Genomic DNA, 22,208 nt, shown 5'->3' with positions numbered 1-22,208 from the left:
TATTGCTGTAAAGGTGAAGCCAGGAAATGCGCGTGCAACAGCTGGCGCGGCACCTGGCTGGGCACACGCAGCAGGTGTCGTTGTTTTCCAGGAAGGGGAAGTGACTTGCTCAGGTCGCACAGATAGCTAGAGATACAACTGAACAGAACTGGGTTTCCTCACCCCCTGTCGGGTGCTTTCCCCACTGCCACTGCCACCGCCACCGCCACCGCACTCCGCCAGAAGGGGAGCCGGCCACGGAAGACGGGGCTCAGCCCAGAAGTGAGTGTCAGGATGCCCTGAAGGAAAGAAGCCTTCCTGTTACTTACCGGGGTCTGCTGTGTGCCAGGGCCTGGCCTGCGTCCCGTCTGTGTTACCTCATTAGCCCTCACGGGAACGTGCGTGGCGTTATCATTACGCCTTCACAGGAGATGGACAACTGAAACTTAGGGAGAAGAAATAATTTGACCAAACCCAGGTCTCACTGACCCTCAGACCCCCGCCCTGCCCTGTGCGTGAACACTGGTTAGACTACTGAGGTGTGCTGAAGGTGAGCGTAAACAAGAGGGGCTCTGAACGAGGCTGCGAGCGGTCGCCCTTCACTGCTGTCACTGCTCTCCGACTGCCCCTTTGTGAGGCTGTGGCTGTCCTCTGTGGAAAGACGCCAGTATGATCTGAGTGGACGGTGTTTTTACAGTGTTTGTTCCACTGCGGAAGAGACTCTGTGTAGACAAGAGGAGAGCCTCTGCCATCTGGGACCAGCGTTCCAGGAGTCAGCTAGCTGTGCACCTTGGTGGCGGGGGATGGTGTTTTATTTCCAGTGTGAAATGCCAAATAGTCCAGGAATGATAAAATCACCCTAGTTTTTCTTATGAACTCCTAGAAGTCATCTTTGTTGGTATAAATGAGATCATTTAGCCTAATTAGTTCCAAGCTTAATTAGCAGTAATTATCCCAACATGGGAGTAATATCCGAGCAGGAAGTGCCGAGTCCTCGATTAGATAGATCTCTAATTGGTGTTACAATATTGTAATTAAAGCGTGTTTGTACGCCTCTGCCGCAGCACGCGATTTGTTTCATGTCTGATTAAACAGGGAGACCCAGCAGCCTTTGAGGGGGCCAGGACGTTAGATCTGACTCATGGAAAATGTTAACCCCGTGACTAAAAAGATTGGGGGCCCTGCCTCCGTGGTTGGGGTGCGTGTGCTGTCCTGAGCCCGAGGGCGTTCCTGCCCAGAGGATGTGCCCTTGGTCTGTTACCCTCCTACTCCCGGGCAGCCCATGCAGCCCGTGCAGAGCAGAAGTATGTAGCTGGAGGTTCACTCTGTAAGTTCTGTACTTGTGAGGGCTGCTTGGACCCAAATGGGAGAAGACTGTACAAAATAAACAGACTCGCTATCATTTATTGAGCATTTACTATGTACCAGGTGTGGCACTAAAGCCTTAGAGATCAGATCTGCAGAGAAAAGTTCTGAGGAAGCGACCAGAATCCCTGCTCTCCAGACAAGGACCTGAAGATGAGGGAGTGGCCTCACCAGGCTAACTCCAGGTCATCCTTTAGGACTTAACTGTGAACATCGCTCCTCCAGAAAGGCCATCTCTCACCCTAGACCAGGTTAGCTCCTGGTCATGTTCCCTCGCAGACTTAATTATAATCTCCGTGTCCATCTTCCGCACCGAATGGGATAAACTCATTTCTGCCTGGTTCTCTGCTCCTTGCCCAGTGCCCAGCACCCAGCGAAGTGCCTGCAGTGTAGCAGGGTACTTAACAAATAAGGACTGAATGAATTGTCAGAGACTCCCCAGTGCTGAGCTGGGTGAGCAAACTTAGCTGTGTGGTTCTGCGGTCTGTGTGTTTTCCTCTGCATCATGCTTCCTTTTTTCAGGTTTTAAAGTTCCCAGGTTAAGTTTCTCAGTAGCACAAGCACCGTGGATACAGGTGGGGGTGGGGGAGGGACAGGAGGATGTGCTTTCTTTCCTCTCACTTTAAAATGCAGCACTCCAGTTTTGCAGCAGGTCCCTGAACCCCTGACCATATTTATCCATTCAATGCTTCAACCTGATCTTACAATTTAGAGGTTTTTCTGCTCATACTCAAATGACTGGTCATTGAATCTAATAAGCCCAAGAGAATCAGAGGAAACCAGATAAAATTTATGTGCGTTTATATATTATCGGATTCTGCAGATTTTTAAAAATGTAACTAGCACTCTCAGAATCTGTGTATCATTGATTCCTGGCTATAGTTTTGGCTCATCCCAAGAATGTCTGGTTATTTTGAACAGTGACACACAATTCTTGGGATTTTTTTTAAAGTGAACTTTGCTGGATGTTTAAAGGGAGAAGTGGCTTGTAAAGCACTGTGGGGAGTGAGAGGCAGGCTGTATCAGAAAGGGGCCGACGCCTTTAGCACTTTGGAAATCAACTGCTATTCAGTTTTGATCACCGCGGCCACGTATTTAGAGATTAAGAAGTTTGGACGAGAATATTGTTTATTCATTAACATTTTTAAACCTATTTTTTAAATAAGTAAATGATACTCACACAAAGCATAAAATTCATAAAAAGGGAGAAATGAAAAGGCCTCTTTCCACCTTGTTCCGTCCCCAGCCACTTCAGGGGTAGCCTTTCTAGGGATAGTCTACGCGTATGCAAATATATACATTTTAAAAGGTTGGGGTTTTTTGTTTTTTTGATAGAACAGCATAGTCCACACGGAATCATAAAGGTGAACTGGCTCACTTCCTTGTCAAGGCAAAGACAGGAAGTGAGAATGAGGAATTCAGTACATAGAAACCAAAAGTGCAAAGCTCTCTAAGTCTATTTTCTTAGAAACTATTACTAAACATCGTGATGATTTACTGAAATTTGAAATATGGAACTAATGAATGAGAAATGCTGCGTGACCAACGACAATGGCATCATCAGGTGCGAGTCCTGAAGCTGCCTGGGTTTTCTGTTCTGACTCTCAGGATGACGTTTCTGTATGGCTGTTTGCTCAATGCCAGCATAATGAGGCGGACGCCGTGGGTTCCAGGCTCTGTCAGCACCTCAGCTTGCTGGAGGTCTCTGTGACTAGAGGGGTTAGGGGAGGAAGTGAGTGTGAATTCATGGGAATCCAGTACCGTCAGGAGAGAACCGTCTGTCAAGGACACGATCGTTACGTTATTCTGTGTGGACAGGCCTGATGCACATCTGGGATGGCTATTTTAGGGCAAGAATAATCCACAAAGCTTCCTGCAGTTAATACACTCATATTTGGGGAAATTGTTTTGGCTTTTGAATAACTAGAAATGATCTAACCATGATATTAAAATAATTGGATTTCTGATTGTGCAAGTAACAGATAAACTGGGTTAAAGTTGCTGCAGTACGGCTATCTTAGGCTGCCCAAGGAGCGCGCTGGCCGAGGCGTCCCCAGCTTACTCCAGTTTATATTTAGAATTTATTGAGCCCTGCACATGCTAGGCTTGGTAGAAAGTCTGCTGCCCTGGGAACTGATAGTCTTATGTTATTTATCGTCTCATCCTGTTTGTCAAAGACTTGCCTGTAGTCCCTGTACCGTTTCTTTTCGCCAAGGGCTCACCTTGCATAGAGACAGACTCTGATGCCTGTGTCATGACCGTGGAAGGCTCTCACTGACTCTCAGTAGGCTGTGATTCCCTTCTGAAACGTGCCTGTGGCAAACAAAAGGACCAGTGCAGAAGAATGTTCCAGAAGTATCATCAAGCACCACAGTAACCTTTTGTCTCCATTTTAAATATTCTGTTCCAGTATGTCTATGCGAGCACTTGTATTTTGGGTTCCAATTTTTTGGCACTAGAGCTGGGACAGAGTGGCTGTAGTCTCGGCCCCAGCCCTTTCTGCTTTCCTTAGTGGAAAGGTAAGTTTTTGCTTTGTTTCTCTGGACCTTCATCTTTCCATTCGTTATGAGATGTTGGCCCAAGTGACCTTGCAGGCCTCTTTGTCTTCGGCATTTCGCTAGTTTGAGCTCTGGAGCAGTGCTTCCAAAGTTTTTCTACATATTGTCTTTTTTTAATTGGGTTTTAAAAAAATGTCTTCAAGATATCAATCTCTGAATGAATCTGGCTGTGATCGTATGGTGCCTTCAGACATTATGTCTGTAAGCACAGACACCAAATATTTTTGAAATGGAAGTTAATTGAAAAAAGTTTCCCTTTTACCCAGCTTAAATTTAGAAAAACTCCTTCCTCTGTAAAATCTTAATACAATTTGAATTCTCCCTCTTAAAGTGTATCTCCTCGTGGTTCCTGGCCAGCTTTACTTTGCCATCACAATGTTTCCAGGAATCTGCCTTTCTCCTCCTGCTGGCGTATCACTGCCTGTGTGACGTACTTCCGTCATCCCCCTTTCCGATTAACACATTCCATCAGTCCTGCTGTCTTTCAGGGCATGCGCCATGCGACAGTCATCTTTTGGGGCTTCCTCCTCTCTCTGCCAAGTGCTTTGTACATGTTAGGCATTCAGAAAATGATTATTGAATTGAACTGAATTTCTGACAATTCCTACCCATTACATCCTTCAGACCTTCCTCCAAAGAAAGCATTCTGGATTAACTCAGTTCAGACTTTGCATTCCACAATACTTCCGTCCCCCTGGTTTGTATCATATTAACTTGTATAGTTATTTGTTTTAGTTGCTCCTTTTGAAGTAGAAGTGAATCACAAGGGAATGGAACCCACACCTGGAGTTAGGAACCGTTGGTTCTACTTCTGCTAATTTACTAGTTGAGTGACCAAGGACAGTCATTCAGCCTCCCTAGGCTTCCATGTTATTATGGTGGTTGTTTAAAAGATGGGGGGAGGGAAAAGGTGAGAACGGATCAGATGATTCTAGCCTTAGAATTCTGATTTATTGGCATCTTGTTTCCCTAAGAAGATGATAAACTTCTCAAAGGCAAAGTATTTCTTTTTCTACGATACGGAATAGATACACTGCTTGACCTGGATGGTGCTTAATAAATTCTTCCTTTGAAAATGACTGCGATTCTACTCCTCTGGCAAGAAAGTTAAACCCAAGCGTGCCCCTCTCATGTCGCAGCCCATGGTCTGAAAGGGGTCCTGGGCCCACCCTGGGAAATGCTGTCTGGACTCGGGCATCCGCAGCTCAGACCAGCACACTGTGCTAGCCATGAAGTGGAGGGGGACCCCAACAGCTTTGCCTTTTTAAGTCAATGTGTTTATGGTTTGGGCTGCCTTCCTCAGTAAGATCATTTCCTTACAAGTAATGAGAGCTGTGTGTGATATGGTTGAAATCCCGTCCCTCGGCTGAGCTGGAGGACTCACGTGATGCTGAGCGGGGGCCCATTATCCCACCGGCACTCACAGGAATGCTAAGTCTGGCAAATATTAACTCAGGAGCCACAGCAGCGGTTAGGAGACCGCCGTCTGCCCACCTTCCTGAACCTACCACTTTTGGGGTATTTCCTGATTTTCCTTGACTTGGCTTGAGCATTGTGCGTATTTCCCCTTTCATTCATTCTTCTCTTCTCCAAAGAAAAAAAGGAAGAAAACCCAAAGAAGACATTCTATTTCCTCCATTTGTTCCCAGCTGGAAACTGATGTTCTCATTCCTTTCAGAGCAAGGCTTTTCCTCTTTGGCCTGAGCGACGTACAGTACATTGATTCATCCCTCTGCCTCCAAGCCACAGGCCTGGGCGCTGGAAGAACTCTGGGGTCTTCAGAGGTCTCTGGGAACAGACTCTCAAGCAGGCTGCCCTGGCTGGAATAGGTGGGTTGTGAGAGCAGCTCAAAACCATCCCTGTGTGCTGGATACGCTTCCTCGGGAGGGAGAGAAGCAGATGCTATTTTTCCATATGGCGGGGAGGGGAGTGACATATTAGGTGGAAGAAAGCTAACGTGCATCTGAATGTATGTAAAGAAAAGACAGAGCTAGAAGGGAGGAGCTGTGGTTTGGGTTAAAACCACAAGGGAAGTGAAGGACGTTACCACCTTCCTCTTTGCGGGTAGGAGGTTCTCCCTTAGCTCATCTCCTGGGCCCTGTGAGGCTGTCTTCCCACAGGAATATGCACCTTGTCCCTGCTCTTCTAGAAAAGCACCGTGTGCAGTGGTTTGTGGTCTTAAAGAGTTTAGACTTGATTTTTCAAGCATAAACATTCCCTAAAGTAGCCCCATTTCCAAACTTGTCCCAAACATGCTTCCTTTCATCTCAAATAGGAAAGTAAAGAATTAAAGCTCTGCGGGAAATGTAGACGAGGAAAAGGCTTTTCCCAGGTCACCGTAGCCGTCTCCCTGCTTTCACTCTCCTTCGTCTGCCTGGAAGAGAACCTCTGATTGAGCTCTGACTTAGCAAAGGAAATGAGGAGTCGTTCTGTTCTGCTAATAGCAGCCACTCATGGAGCACTTAAAAAGTGCAGGGCATTTTCCTTATATTATCTCTGACTTTCCCAAAGTTTTGAGAAATGGGTTTTATGACCCCATTTCTATAGGGGAGAAAACTGAGGCTAAGAAAAATCAACTCATACTATGATCTTGAACCTTGAACTCAGGCGTGTGTGATGGTAACACTGGAGCTGTACCCTGCCTTTCCTTAAAATCAGCCACCAATACCACAAACTTGGAAGTAAGATTCAAAACCGGGCTCTGCCCCTCGTTATCTAGATGATCCTGGGCAAATTATTTGGCCCCGCTAGGCCTCATCTTGACCGGTATAACAATTGCTTAGTGTTGGGGAAAGTCCTCCTTATTGGCTTATCAGAATTAAACGATGCAGTGATATAAAGGGGTGGCATATTTGACTGCAAAACAGCCAACTCCTCAAAAGATACCCTTATTCTAATTGTGTGTAGGTCAGGTTCTAGACCAAACTGTGAAAAAATTGAAGTTTGAGTGAGGAATCTCCCATGTCCTTAAACTGCCCTAACCCGTCTCACCCCCCAGCAGAGACGCATCCAGGAGCAAGTGGTTAGTTCACACTTGGAAGAGAGAAGCCGGACTTCTTCAGAAATTTAAGAAGCCGGCTTAGTGGTAGAATTCTGTCCTGAAGCTTGAGACAAGGGTTGTCTTCTGGTTAATTGTTCGGGGTGGGGGGTTGTCCGGAGGGTGGGAGCAAGACATGCCTGGGTGCGGCGGCAGCCTGCGCACGAGGACCTGGGCAGCCCTTAGTCTCCTGCTTCTTTGTCAGGCTCTGTTCCGTGTAGGGTCAGCTGTAGATTCCAAGTCTCAGCTGCTTTTGATCAGAACGTTTTTTTCCTCCTGTGGTGATTTTGCTTGAGTTTTTAGACCCAGGCAACTGAAAGTCGCCTGGGTCTGTTTTTCATTGCAGATTTTGTCAAGATTTTACACCTAGGTTGCATTCGAAAGGCTTTTCTTTTTTCCTTCTCCAAGCTATTTTGTGTGAACTTCAGATTCTGGACTTTTTTTTCAGTTTATTTTATTTTAAATATAATATTAGTGTATCTTCCTAATTACAAGGGTAAAAACTTCATTGTAGAGAATTAGAACAAAAGAATAAAGAAAATTTAATCACTTGAACCTAGTGTCCCAGACACTATTCACATTTTATTGCTTTTCCTTCGGTTTTGTTCTTGATGCATATATGTGTATTTATATTTCTATCTATATAAATTGTTACGTACATATATGTTTTGCAAGATTAGGCCAGGACAATGTATACATTTTATATCCAGCCTTTATCATGAGCATTTTTCGAGTGTCATAAAGTATTTTTTGCAAAAGATTTATGGGTGCATATTTTGTGATATGAACGTACCAAGGTCTGTTTAACCGTTTCCACTCTGCTGGGTTGTTAGATGCTCCTTTGTACACATTTCTGTCTGCATTTCCTCCTCTCCTTTTTCCTTATAAATAATCCCTAGAAAGGGAATTATAGGGCAATTAGGGAGAAAGCATAAACTTCTCATTTTTTATTTAAAGAGTATTTGTACCTGATTATTTTCATACTGCCCAGCCTGTGTATAGCCTCCCTTAAAACCTCTTGATAGATGTGCCAAACTAGTTTCCAGAAATGGTGCTTGAGGACAGGGCAAACTACCACCCATCAGCCAGTCTGGCCCCTGGTCTGATTTTGCACAGCTCATGAGCTAAGAGTGGTTTTTACATGTTTAGATGGTTGGGGAAAATAATCTGAAGGAGAATAAAATTTCATGACACATTAAAATTATACGGAATTCTCATTTCAGTTTCCATAAACAGCGTGTTCTTGGAACAGAGTCCTATGCATTCATTCGCACACTGTCTCCGGCTGTTTCCGCCCCACGACTGCAGAGCCGAGCGGCTGCAGCGGAGACCACTGCTTACAAACGCCCAAATGTTTACTGTCTGCTTTCGACAGCCATAGTTTGCTGACCCCTGCGTTCGTATGTCATCCTACAAGTTGTATGTGAGTGTTCATTTGACCACACCGAACCTTGGGATTTTCTTATTTTTCGTTCGTTTGAACAAGTCAACAAATACCACGCGTTTACCATCTACCAGGCCTTCATAGAAAAGTACAATTTACCTATTAGTTCTTTGAGTACAAGTTAGAAGACTTTTTCTGCAAGTTCAAATGATTTTTTTCCTGTTAATTTTCTGTGTATGTGAAATTTGAACTCAGGTATTTACGTTTTTCATTATTGCTTTGTATGAGCCCTTTATATACTAAGAATATTAATTTCTTTTTGGTCCTATCTGTTGGAAATATTTTGTTTTTGTTAGGTTGTTTGCTTTATAGTTTTATGTTTTTTTTCACATACAGAATTTTACATTTTTATGCAGTCAAATCTATTGAATTATTTATTTTTTTCCTTTGATTTTATTCTAAGAATATCTTTTCCCTACCCCCAAGGTCAGATAAATATTTATCTGTGTCTTCTTTTAGTTTTTATTTTTTAAACTAATTTATTTTTATATTTGTCTCTTTAATCCCTCTGGAATTTTTTATTATATGATGTGCGATGAGAATCTGAATTTTTTTTCCAAACAGTAGGACAGTGATTTCAATATTATTTCTTGAGCAGGTCTTTCTTTTCCTACTCATCTGTGATGTCACCTTTACTAAATTCTTGTGTATCTTGGGATGTTTCTGGCCCACATTCCAGTTGTCTTTAATAATGTGTGTGTGTGTGTGTGTGTGTGTGTGTGTGTGACTGTTGCCTCCTTGTGGGTGCCCACTCTGCTGTTCCCGACTAGACCTGTGTGGCACACCGGTCCTGGCTGGATTTCTGGATTTCTGCTTTTTTATTGTCCTGGTATATCGCTCCTTTACAACTGTACCTTTCAGTAGCATCCCCGCCTCTCTCGGTCAGTTTGTCAGGAATGCAGTATAAGCTTATCTCCTACAAGTACACAAACGGTAAGGAGCCTTCCTACCAAACAAGAGATAAAGGCCAAAGCCGGGCCTTGCGCACGGGTGACGTGTGGACTGTGGTGCTCATTTATAACCACTCCGGGGGACAAGAGCTTTAGCATTTGTAACCTAGGAGGTTGGAGGTTTTCTGGCTGAGTAGTAGCAACTGGCATGAAAAGAGCACATCTCGAGAAGGGGTTCCCAGAAGAGCTGTTACATGGTGCGCAGCCCCTAACCTTCTGTTAACGGCTCACCCCACCCGACCTTGGTTCACAGTGGAGTCATTTCATTTACCAGGTGTGAAAATTGGATTTCACCACAGAGGAGGGGAGTTACTGCCTATCAGGCCTGCCCTTTAGGGGCGCAGAGACTTTGGTGGGATTTATTAAGAGATTTGCTGTGCATGGAACATGCATTTAGAGGCATGTTCCCTTAAAATGGACCTGCTATCTTTGTCATTTTAGGAGTGCTGTTTTTTCTTTTAGTTTTTTTTCTTTTTTCTTTTTTTTTCTGTCTGACAGCCTTCTTTCCCGTGTAGGTTGCACACATCCTGCCTCGGATCTGAATATTTTATATGGCACCATTCTGCCAAGAGAGGGACCTCAGGGGTGTGACAAACAGGACAGCTGAGGGGGATGGTGGGACGGCCTGCAGTTTGGATGCTGGTATTAGTCACATGTGGATACTAAATATGGGAGGGGGATGATAAACTAATTTTCCTGCTGATCCACTGCTGTCTGGTCCAGGCCTCAGTCTGATAGAGGTATTTGGGTCACTCTGAGACGCTCTAATGAAGGAGTTCTTGAAAAATCAAGAGTTCCGATTTAATTACCTGTTGTCAGAGGGTCTGTCTGTTGTTAGAGACAGCCTCAAATTTAGTATCTGGTTAACCACATCTGCTTCTTTAAAAAGACACCTTGTTTACTATCCTGGCGAAGGAGGTGGCTGAGTTTATTACGGTTTAGCGTTGCTAGCACACTTTGTGCTTGCTGAGTGCCTTAGACTTATTTACGCACGTAGATCGGTTGCTCTCCACAGCACTCCCCTGAGATGAGTGGGTGGTAAGTTTTATTATCACCTGCTTTTCCACCGGGGAGGAGATGGGAGCTCCTGAGAAGCGAAGGGACTTGTCTGTGTTGATAGCTCAGAGTCCCCTGCGCCTTCTTAGGGGATCCTCAAGAAAGTGGTGATAAAGGTCTCCTTGCAGCCTTCCTCTGCGTGTGCCACTCGTGCCTCGCGCTGTGCGCCACTCACCGGTGGGTGCCCCGCAAAATAAAGATCGTCCCTATTTTTGGCCCCTGAGGCTGCGCCAGCTCCTTACACCTGGACACCGTGCCTTCCTCACCTGCTTTAAAGCGGAGGCACTTTCCTCCCCTCTTTTTTCTTTTAAAGGCCTCGCTGTTTTCCTCACTGCCCGGCTCAGATCCCTGGAGCCACCTGTGCCTCAGCCCCTCCACCCTCTTCAGTTGCCCAGTGAGCCGCGTGGATTGTGTCACCCGAACGAACGTAGTTACGTCCGTCCCTTCCCTCCTCTTCCCTCTACGACTGCCGTAATCCAGGCCCGCACCGCTCTCGGCCTGGACTACTCTAAGAGCCCTTACCTGGTCCCCACACTTTCCACCCTAAACTCTTCTGTCTCGTAAACCTTCCGTAAGCACGGCTTTGATAAATACCACTCTCCGTCTGGGTCCATTCTCAGGAGCTCCCCGTTGCCTTCCGATTTTAAGTACAGATTCTTTCCCGGGACTCAAAGTCTACCTTCCTTTTAGTCTTCTCTCCCATTGTCACTAAACGCCTTCATTGCGCATCAAAACTGGGGAGCTTGGTGACCGGGCGCCTGCGGGGAGAGGCCTTGGCAGGTCTACTCTCGGGAGGGGAACTTGAGCTGTTAACACGCCCCCCCTCCCCGACCCCTACCCTTGTCCCCATCCCCACCCGACCCCACCCCCACCTCCCCGCTCAGCCTCACCCCCACCTCCCATCCCCAGGTGCGCCCCGTGCCGTGCACTCTGGACCACGCACGGCTCTTGCACGGAGCTTACCCAGTCGCAGGCTATCAGCCCCTGAGCCTGGCTATGCTGTTCGTTTAGCCTGAAACTCCCCTCCCCGTCTCCTGCCCCATCTCCACCTGTTGAAATTTTTCTCATGCTTTCAGGCCCAGCTCAAATATCTCCTCCTTCATGAAGCCTTTCTGATTGTTCTAAAGGGAGAGGATGCCAACTCCTCACCATTAAATGTGGGGTCCATTCACACACTACAGCCCCGCTACACAATTCCAGTCCCCTCTCCTGCCTGGTCCCTCCACTGTCCCTAAGCTCCCACTGAAAATGCCTTCTGAGAACTGGCCCTCTTACACATACCTCGGCCAGGAATGCGGTGCCCCTCCCCCTCCTCCCTTCCCCCTTCTCGCTCTCTCTTTTTTAAACTTACCCTAGTAGGCCCAGCTCATATGTCACTTCCTCCGTGCCACATTCATCACAGCCAACAGCCTTTCTGGACTCTCCCCGCCCCCACCGGCACTAAGCCACTCCCTCCTCTGTGCGTCCTCGGCTCTTTCTACCTAATTGAGAACTCAACGCCAATGGCTTGCTTTGCGTTTTACCTGGTTACCTTAACCCTAGGCGGTGACCTGGACTCAGGCTGTGTCCTGAGGGCCTGGCACCGAGTCTCTGCTGCTCAGTTACTCCTTCTGGAATGCAAACGTGAGGGAGCTCTTCCTCTGAGCCATCCCTCCCCCAGAATGATCTTTGCTCTTTGCACTTTTCCCTTAGTGTTTCTCATTCTCGGTTTTTTCTGAACTTGTTTTATGCCTCTTTCTAGATTGCAAGCACCCTTGAGGGGGGCAACCTTGCAGGTTTTTGCTCTCCTTCCCCGAGCGTGGTTCCTTACTCGTGGAGGGAGCGCAATAAATGTTGGCTTAATTGAGTTGTAGGGTGTTGTGCTCAGCTAGCTGCTAAACAGCCCCATTTAAAGGGTTAGTTAATAACACTTGGAGAAGTTCTTCTCCTTTGGGGGTATTTGCAATTTAATAGTTATCTTAAAAACCCAAAGGAAATGTTCACTAATGGTGGGGCTGCATGCACAGCAGGGAGGCTCAGTTTTGGTGGCGCTGCATGAGGACCAGGGAGTTTTTCCAGCCCACGAGTCCTTCACCTTTTTTAGAGTTGGACCCCTCCTTGGACAGTCTGGTGAAGCCTATGGACAGAGTAATGATTTTAAACACATAACATCAAATATACAGCATTACAAAAATAGATATAATGAAATATCAAAATATTCAAAGCATCGAATTTGTGATGTAGTAATATATGTGCTCCTTTATCAGAACATTCAGAAAGAGGTCAACTGGCAAATCTAATAAGTACTGTAATTTTGTCACAGTAATGAGCAGAAGTGACACCTGGGATGTCTGCCCCGACTGGAAGGTGATGGGAAAGATCTGATTCTGTTGGTGGACAGTCCCGGATGGCTCTGCCCTCATCTATTGCCTACATTCCTAATTGAAGGAAATGGTAACTTTCAGTTAGGAATTAGTGAAAGTAATACAGGTATATTTTCCCTCCATCCAGATTCTAGCCTTAGTGTCTCCCCTGGACTCAGGATTGAGGACCCCTGCTTAGCTGACACCCCCCTGACATGATGTGGGAGATGGGTGGGGGTAGGGTGGTCCTGAAGCCATTTTTGTTCCAACCCTGGGCTTCCTTTTCTATCTTGAGCTCCCTGATTCTTTGATTCTTTTTTTTTTAATCCTTGATTTTCACAGCCAAGGACAGTAGTCTAAATTTGCTTCATTTACACCAGAAATGTGAAAGAAGGAGAAACAAAAAGGACTGTCAGGCCTTGGAGGAGAGGAGGGAACTTTAGTCCCTAGCCGGGGAGGGTCTCCTCCCCAAAGTTTTAAGCTTTGGGTAGGGGTGGGGGGTGGGGGGAAGAGGAGGGGTCCACAAATTGAGGTGGGGAAGCAGTTGCAGAGTTTACCTGAGAGTCTCTGCTGGCTCCTTCTAAACTGAGAAGTCAATTTTGGGGCCAAAGAGCCCGATTCCAGAGGTGGTCCAACATAATACCCATCCTTCTTGGCTGCCAGTGACTAAGTGAAACATCGTTCCTCTAGAAAGCTGCCCTCCCTAGTGCTGATGTGATTTCTAATTTGGGGAAGTGTTTGTGCAGTTCCGTTTTTAGCACCAAAATACAGGGAGCACATTCAGTCCATTCCCAGTTATCCTTGTGTGTTTTAGGCACTTAGAGGCAGTTTTCCCCCAGGTAGATTTACTCTGCTGTTTGCCATGCTGTGGGGCACATACCTTTGCTCTCGGTGGCTTGGAGAATACAAGTAAATCTGAATATGAGCTGGACATGTTGCTACCAGGGTGAATACCATGTTTGCCCAGGTAAACCATCATCCCTGCCCCTAAACAGTAGCGATACCGAAAGTTTTGCCGTTGGCATCTTTCTTTCTTCCTTTCCTCTTGTAAGCTTTTTTTTTTTCTTTTTCTTTTATGAGCTCATCCATTTTTATTGCTTTAGCTCTCTCCTCTGCACCTCTAGCCTACCCCTCCCCTGGTGAGACATCTCCACTTCAGTGTCCAGTGGTCACTTGTAAGTCTAAACCTTAACTCTTTCTTCCTTCCCAAACCAGCTTCACCTTTCTAAAGAACAGCTTTATTGAGATAGAATTTGCATATCAGAAATGCACCCATTTTAAGTATACATGTATGTTTCAATGATTTGGGGGTAAATTTACAGTGTTGTGCGACCATCACCAAAATCCAATTTTATTAACAATTTCTTTACTCCAAAAAGATCCCTCACACTCATTTGCAGTCCGTCCCCATTCCCAGTCCCACTAATCTGCTTTCTGTCTTTTTGCCTTTTCTGGACATTGCATGTAAATAAAATTATACAATGCTTAGTCTTTTATATCTGGCTTCTTCCACTTCGCATAGTGATTTGGAGGTGCATCCCTTGTTACAGCTCGCGTCACTACTTGGTCCCCTTTTATTGCTGAATATATTCCATCGTGTGGCTAGACCACATTTATTTATCCGTTCATCAGTTGATGGACATTTGGATTGTTTCCACTTTTTCTCCATTAAGAATAATGCTACTGTAGAGCATTTCCATACAAGTCTGTGTGTGGACATGAGAGTGGAGTTGCTGAGTCACATGGTAAACTTATGTTCAACTTTTTAAGAAAGTACTAAACTGTTTTTGAAGGTAATTGCACCATTTTAGCTTCCCACCAGCAATGCATGAGAAATCACAGCTTCTCCCCATGCTCACAACACTTGATGCTGTCCACCTTTTTAAATATAGCCACCCCTACTTGGTGGGTCGTATCTCACTGTGGACGGGTACCGTTTTTGAACCACTCCTATTTCTGACCACAACGCGCCACCCCCCTCCCCCCACCACTCGTATGGCTGGAAGCCAAGCTTAAGGTATTTTTCCTTCCTCTTACATGTGCTTGCCGCTGAAGTGAGCTGCTGCAACCTTCCTCAGATAACCCTGGACTTGCCATCTCTCCATCGCCCCTCACACTACCCGGCTGTGCACCATGGCACACTTACCACACGGCTCAGTCTTCCAGCTGCGCTGCTTGCTGTTTGTAGTTCTTTCTTCCAGTTGTCCTTCTGGTAGCTGCAGACTCACTGTTAAGATAGTAACACGGAAAGGGCATGCGTGGGTGTGGAGCCAGGGGGCCTGTGCTCTAGTCCAGGAACCACACTTATTGTCACATAACCTTGAATTAGTTCTGTAACTTGTCTGAGCTCAGCCCCTTTTATTAAGTTACTTAACCTCTCTTAACACCAGCTAGGAGAGCCCCAGGTTCCTCATGTGCAAGGGAAGGGTCATAATAGAGCCTATCCGACAGAGTTGCTATGAACCAGCAGTCCACGTGAAGTCCTTAGCACAAAGCCGGGTGTGTGAGGAGCGCGCAGTCAGTGCTGGCTAATGTTACTGCTTACGTGGCGGTTATGACTATTGTTATTCTTCACTATAATGAAGGTATCTTCCAAACCTATAACATGGTTATCATAAAGCTCAGCTGTTACTATGAATATGAAAATGCTTTGAAGAATACCATGCAAATTGCCGCTGTGTTATTTTTACCCATTTTCCCCTTGCTCAGGGGGACAAGCTGCGTAGGATAGCAGCAAGGGGACAGGTGTTGGCGCCAGCCTAGCATTCAACTCTGGACTGTGTTGCTTAACTATTGTGAGGCTTGGGCAAGTCATTTAACCTCTTCATCTTGGTTTTCTCACCTGTAAAATGGGTATAATTATAAATCACATTCAGGATGATACTGTAAGGAAGTTACCTCTTCCACAAATGGTGTTTGGTAAACTGTGGCTTTTTCTTTCTGTCTTTTTTTTGAATTCACAGTGTATCCTTGCTTTCTCTAAATCATATTTTGTGTAGTAAATTCCTACCTGATTTAACCAGTTGTATGCCCCACTGCCTCCCAACAGCACACCGGAGAGAGGCTGTGGTGTGGGATGACTAAGAGCCTTCACTTCAGATTGACTTGGGTTTTAATCTCAGTTCCCATTAGCTGCATGATTTAGGACAGTTACTTATTCCTCGAAACTTCCAGCCCCTCAACTGTAAAACGAGGATAGCAGTTCATAGCTCATGAGGTTATTATGGGAATTAAATGAGACAATATAAATGTAGTGCTTAGAACAGTGCTTGGCACATACACATACTAAACATTCAATAAGCAACAGCTGTCTTTACGATCGTTTGTAATGACCTTTCCCATCACCATTTTCTGTCCACACCTATGCTATTCTCTTCAGTCCCTGGCTTGGCTCCTTGTCCCCTCCTGGAACTGCCCGAATCCTCTTCTTCAAGACCCGGTTCAACGTCTGATCCTCCAGATTATCGTTTGCTACTCCAGACCCTACTCATTGCTTTTTTTTTTTTTTTTTCTGGACGTATAGAGTTTGTGTCATATCTGTAATACAATTTAGGAATTAGTTGTTATTAAAACTTTTTTGGTTCCTCAGTTGGACTGTGAGGTTCCTGAGACGGCCTGTGTCTTCAGCGTCTACTGGAACTCTTACCCCACTCCAGCTGACGCTGGACACTTAGCAGGCGTTTATTAGTTTTTGATTGATAAACAATAACTAAGAAAGTAAACATGCAAAAGGCATTATGAAATTTCAAAACCAAGAGTTTTTTGATCACCTGTGTAGTCTCCTTCATTAATATGAATCCAGATGTATCCTGAGCAAAATTATTGATTCCCAAACACAGCACAGAGTGGAGAAAGGGGGGGGGCAGATGAAGAGCCCCAAAGCCAAGGTTTGTCAAGTCAGTAAAGCTTGTCTTTACTGACACAGATGACCTCGTTTTTGTTTTCCCTGTTACTTCTTGGCATCTCTGCCCAATCTCTCCTCTTCTTCCAATCCCAGAGGGCTTACTGCCCACAGAGAGCCTTCTGAGTGTCTCCTTCGAGCTTGAGTCTCTGGGGAAGGTTCTCCAAGCTTCAGAATTAGCCTTTTCTTTCTTCCCCATAATATTCCCTCAGTACAGGTGGCAGTTAAGAAGGATAGAAGTCTGAAGATAAATTATTAAAACAAATTATGACCTTTATTATGACCCCTTATTATGACCCTTCCCAAGAGCTTAACATCTTAAATCCAAAGGTATGAATTTCTAACGGCAGAATCTAAAGGACTGTGTTAGGAGATTTGAAGAGATACTGGAGAGTGAGATTTGATGTGAGAGTAAATGAAGTCTTGAGGAGATGGCCTTCTCAGTGCTCCTAAAATCTCCCCCAAGGCCAATCCCATTGTGGATAATCCAGAGATGAACACATGTAATAATAATAACCAACATTTATCGGGCACTTACTGTGTGCCCGACACTATTCCTACATGTCTGCATGCAGTGGCTCATTTATCCCACACACTCTCCTGTGAAGAAATCCTATCATTACTCCACTTTGTGGAAGAAAAAACTCAGCCTAAAGAGGTTAAGTAATTTTTCTAAAATTACATAGCCCTCTAACGGCAGAGCTGGGATTCAAAGCCAAACAGTCTGATTGAGAGCCCCTTCATCCAGAAGTGGCTTTTTTGAATCATGAGTCTCTCCTTGTAAACATTCTGGGAACATGGAAGAGGCAACTTCATGAGAAAACCCTAGATATCACCGTCACCATCACCGTCGCCATCATCATCCCAGCAAACAGGTGTTGTGCCGTCGTGTGCAGGGCACTGCAGAGGATGCTGAGAAGACGAAGGGGCATCTGGCCCCCCTGCAGGTGTGAACCTGACCCCTCAACCCTTCAGGTTGCTTCAGATGCCTTCACTTCCAGGAAGCAGTTTCTGCTCCCCTCACACAACTCCCAAATAATGTATCCCCTCCGACTGCCGTTTTACTCTTTGCCTCTGCTCTGCCGCTTATTTACGACTTTCTCTCTTGTGTTGTGGTTATTTATATACATTGTCACACAGCTGAGCCTCTGCACGTTGCTGGGTCCTTTGCCTGGCTGACTCCTGCGCGTTCTTTAAGATGCCGCTCAGGTCTTAGCGCGTTCCCTGACTCTCCCGTCTGGGTGAGACGCTCTCCTCCGTGTGGCCCCAACGCCTGGTATTTATCCATAGTATAGCATTCATTACACTTGATTATAAATGTTGACTTGTCAGTGTTACTAACTGGATAGACCCCAGATCCCAACGTCAGGGAGAGTGTCTTATCCTTATTTGAATCTTCAGTACTTTGCACAATATATTTTTGGCACCAATTAGGCACTTACTCTTTTTTTTTTTTCAACAAATGAATCTTCCGTATAAGTCTGATTACACTTAAAGGACAAAATTGGATATCCGTTTCATTCTTTGTAACCCTCAAGATGCCCTGCACCTAGTAGATGATCAACAAACATAGCAACGAGTAAATGACTGCAGAACGCAACGAGGTGTAAGGTTCTGCCGTCAGGACACGGGAGGATGGGAACTACGGTAAAAGACGGATGACAGTAACTAAGTATGCGTATCTAGACTGTGTTCTCAAATTGCGGATATAAACCTCTACTACTGAAATGAGTGGTAAACAAATAACATTTTTTTCTTTTGAATTTTGAAGTTATTTGTTCAGTCTACAGAATACAGTCCAATATTCAAGCCCAAGTCCAGGTGACTAAAGCCAGTACTGTTCCTGCTGCACCACACTGTTGAGATGTTACGGTGGAGGGGCCCTAGTTGGGCCCAGAAGAACCAGTGGGGCTTAAGTAATTAGAGAGAGGTGGGCGCTGCACAAATGATGTTACACACACACACGTATTTTGTGAAGATCTATCTGAAAAGAGCATGGAGAATTGACTGATGAAGGGAGAAGCCTGAGGCAGGGACGTCTATTTGGAAGCTATTGTCACAGTCCCAACTTGAGAATAGAAAACAAGAGATTGGTTTAAGGAGGAATTTGTGGATACTGGTGACTGAGAAAATACATGAGAAAACTATGTGAGGTGACGGATGTTAACTAAGCTTAGCGTGGTAATCATTTCACAATATATACATGCATCAAACCATTATGTGTACATCTTAAACTTATACAGTGTTACATGTCAATTATAGCTCAATAAAATTGTGGGGGAGGGAGACAAAACCAGAATATGATTGTATCATGGAATTCAAACTGTAAGAGATCCAATAAGGAAGGGGTATTTATTGGATGGATTTGGTGATTAGGTTTGGCCATATTGGAGAGAGAATTTTGGTAGAATGGTTGGGTTAATTACAGAGGAAGAAAAGACATTGTGATGGTGGAGAATGTAGGTTACTCTTTGGATAAATTGGGACTAAAAGGGAAAAAAGACTATTTGTGTAAGAGTTTCCTGAAGATACTAAAGCAAAGAATAAGAAAATAGAAAAGAGAACTGAGCCAAATGCTTCAGAGGTGGGGTGAGATGACAAGGTTGGTCTTACGATGTAGGAGAAGTAGTGGATAAAATTTGGAATAATGCTGTGGGAAGTGATACAGGAGGCAATGAGGGTAGGTAAAAGGATTGCCAAGTAAAAAGTAATAAAGTTCAGTTAAATTTTCATCACCTGAATTTTGTTGACGATCCAGTTTATCGGTTTCGTGGGTTTTTCTAGTAATGTCTGCTAGCCCAGGAGTGGAAACAAAGAAATGTGGGTACATCTCAGCGTTAGGAATTTCCATGGCTGGAATGATGGTAGGTGGCCAAGGATTTCAGAAAGGCAATGTGGTTAATGAGAGCAACCTGGGTGCAAACCATGGAGGTGAGGGGAAAGCTGCAGTGATCGGGTAGCAGCTCCAGAGAAGCTGGCAAGAGGTTGATTGTGGGAAGGGGGACGAGTCCAGCAGTGAAGGCAGAATCCAGGAAAAATAAGGTAGCTCTATCTGAAGGACAAAATTCCTAGAGAAAAGTCTAGCAGAAGAAAATGGAATGAAGTAGTAGAAATACTTATACAGAATCATTGTTGAGAAAGAGGTTAAGAATAAGAAATGCTAGAGTGATTTTTTTGGGGGGCGGAGAGTTAATTAGGTTTATTTATTTAATTTATATTTTTAATGGAGGTACTGGCGATTGAACCCAGGACCTTGTGCATGCTAAGCACACACTCTACCACTGAACTATACCCTCCCCCCAAGAATAAGAAATGAAATAGCAAGTTAGTGGAAACTGAAGAGGAAAAGGGACATGGGACGGTAAAGATAAACGTGAAGAGCTGGTGTGAAGATCAAGAGATTTGGGGAGAAATGGTTAGAGCACGCGGAACACGCAGGTTGTTTCTTGTTAAGCTGCAGTGGGCAATGGTTAAGTTGGAAAACCGGGGAAGGGGGTCAGCATTCCTATATCAACCATTTAGGGCTTGGTAGTTAGGCTGAATGCCGCGGAGCTTGACTTTTAGAAGACAGACAATGAGGGCAGGAGGCACAACCATGTAGGTTTGAGTGTAAAAATAAAGGGGAAACATTGGTGGTACCTTCTAAGGGGATCTGAGTGTCACATCACAGATCTGTCAGAGCTTTTACAGACAGGGTGCCTCTGATTCCCAAGTTGTGGAAAGCAGATATGTGGGGACACAGAACAAGACCCAAGCTCACATCAGAGTGCTGGTGGCCCCAGGGGGAACTGCAGGAAGGAAGGAGGTGGTGGGAACATTGACTTCTTACAAAACAGTCTTCCCGGCAAGGGTGAAGCTCTGGGTCTCCGCATTGGCTTAAACACACTGGGGAAAGCTGGCGTGGGGAGGCTTGCTTCTCCTTCATGGGTGACCCAAAGAAATTCCTTCCTGGCTATTTTGTCACAGCTTTGGGCAGCAGCACTGCGGAAGTCCAAATGCCATTCCATTCCAACTCTTCATTTTCAGCCATAAATGACTGTCTTGGTAGTAGTCCTTTGGTGTTGAAATTTGCCAGTTTTGGTTTGGACAACGAGGTGGATGAATTGATTGGTAAGAAACAGTATAAGCAGCAGGAAATCATGGACAAACGGAGGGCTTTGAGCAAGGCGAAGGTGTGCCAGGGCCCCTTAAAGCCCTCACGCCAGCTGGCTGAGTGGGCGCACCCTTTCAGTCGTAGTTCCGTCCTTCCCCAGGCACCGCTTCTTGCTCTCTCCCAGCCCAGTAAATATTGTTCGGAATGAACAATCCTTGGTGGTTAGAACAGTGCTGTGGAGTGTTGGGCTTAAATTCCAGTCCCTAAAAATGGGCATAATCTTGGGAAGGCATTAAACTTCTATGTCTTAGACTTCTCATCTGAAGAACAGGAGGGGGTTCCTTCCAACTCTAAAATTTAGGTATAAGTTTATCAAGAGCTGGGAGGACAAAAGCACCTCAAAGTGGAGTTTACAGGTGGAAAAGCCTGGTGGCAAACTTAAATAACAGATGCTGTGGTTGCTTGAAGAACTAAGAAACTGAACATACCATCCATGTTTGCATCACAGTGAAGGCTTACCATCATTAGGAGAAGCAAATTTTAGAAAGTAAAAAAAAAAAAAAAAAAAAAAGAAGAAGAAGAAATCAAACCCAGGGCTCTCTAGTGTCAAAAGCTTTTATTTTTTAACAATGTTTACCATTTGAATTAAAAATGATTTATCTTAGCATTTCTAGAGGAACAGAAACAGTTTGAAGTTTTTATTTATAGGATGCTTTCAACAAGGATTTCATCATTATCCATTAATATTTATGTATATACAGTATGCTAGATCACTATACAGCAAAATAGAATTCTTTTTCAAGTGAGATGGAAATACATGGAAGTTAGAAAATTCAGAGGACAAAATTCTAGTAAAATAGATAAACTATTTGATACAACAAATAATATTCCAAGAGGCATTTCTATCCCATGTGCAATGTAGCTAAATTAACGTTACTATGAAGTCTCTAACCTTCAGTTTTCATGACTTTCAGCTTGCTTAAATTCTCAGGACTTTTGCTCTTTTAGCCTAGTGTTGTACATTTCATATTCATTTGCTTTCTTCTTCTGCTTCAGTCAATAATTTTGAACTTTGACACATATAGTTGAGTGAGTGTGTAAGTCCTAGTAAAATGGCTAAGACTTTCCTGCATGTGTATTATTGTTATAGTGAGCTTGGTTTTGAGCTTTCTAAGTAGAGGTGATCTGGTCTGGAAAACCTCAGGCCAGAGCTTATTTTAGTAGTGGTTTTCTCTTACAGGGAGTCTGTGTACCCCTTCTTTCTACCTACATTAGCAATCCTAAATGTTTCTTGCATATTCCTGGGTTTAGCTGTCTTTTCGTATATCCATACCTGACTTTTTTCCTCCTGCCTTCTTTTACAGAGGTCCTTACCTATGTTACATCAAATACTCTACCACCAAAATTTGACCCCAAAAAGCATCTTATTTTAATTATTTCCCATTTGGAATCCTTCAGTTGATCTTAAATTTATATTATTTAT

At 44.6% G+C, this 22,208-nt stretch overlaps 1 protein-coding gene across 6 annotated transcripts in view; it reads left to right on the top strand.

The window, feature by feature from the left end:
* BCL9 (BCL9 transcription coactivator) overlaps positions 1-22,208 on the top strand; it is a 78,887-nt gene that overhangs the window by 30,356 nt on the left and 26,323 nt on the right. The gene's annotated exons all lie outside the window — the stretch shown is intronic.

Source organism: Camelus ferus, chromosome 21, assembly GCF_009834535.1.
Source record: "Camelus ferus isolate YT-003-E chromosome 21, BCGSAC_Cfer_1.0, whole genome shotgun sequence".
NCBI lineage: Eukaryota > Metazoa > Chordata > Mammalia > Artiodactyla > Camelidae > Camelus > Camelus ferus.
The sequence above is the reverse complement of the archived record's forward strand: the minus strand, read 5'-3'. Positions and strand labels throughout refer to the sequence as shown.